A 547-nucleotide genomic window follows, 5' to 3' on the forward strand; every position below is an offset into this window, starting at 1 on the left:
GCCGAGAACGACGACGCGATCAAGCTGCTCTACTATCTCCAGACGATCAACCCGTTTGAGTGGGAGAACTTCCTCGAGCGCATCCACTGCAAGGACATGCACGAAGCGCTCAAAAAATGCCGGCCTGTGTGACACATGCGAAAATCGAACGACGACAGAACTTCGACGTGCGCCGTAAGTTCGATTCAGAGGTGCGATTAAGTGCGTTCCCGATTGTCTTAAGTGCGAGGTCACAGTACCGTGCGCGTGTCCGGATATCGTATCCGGCAACGCGATCTTGAAGCGGTGCGTCGAACAACACGCGTGGCATCGAAGGATCGGAGATTGGAATTCGCGGCCCATGGGACGGACGAAGACGGGCGAAGGAGAAGAAGGCAGCCTCGAGATGCAGAAGGAGCTCTGCGACGAGGGCATGGCGCTCGTCAATGCAGGCGTCGCGCTCCAGAACGCCGGCGACGCCGACGGCGCCGAGCGGGACTTTGCCCGCGCCGTCGAACTCATGGAGCGAGCGCTCGTGGTAGAGCGACCGCTGAAACTTGATGCTCGC

The sequence above is a fragment of the Saprolegnia diclina genome, assembly GCF_000281045.1.
Source record: "Saprolegnia diclina VS20 unplaced genomic scaffold supercont1.32, whole genome shotgun sequence".
Classification (NCBI taxonomy): Eukaryota; Oomycota; class Saprolegniomycetes; order Saprolegniales; family Saprolegniaceae; genus Saprolegnia; species Saprolegnia diclina.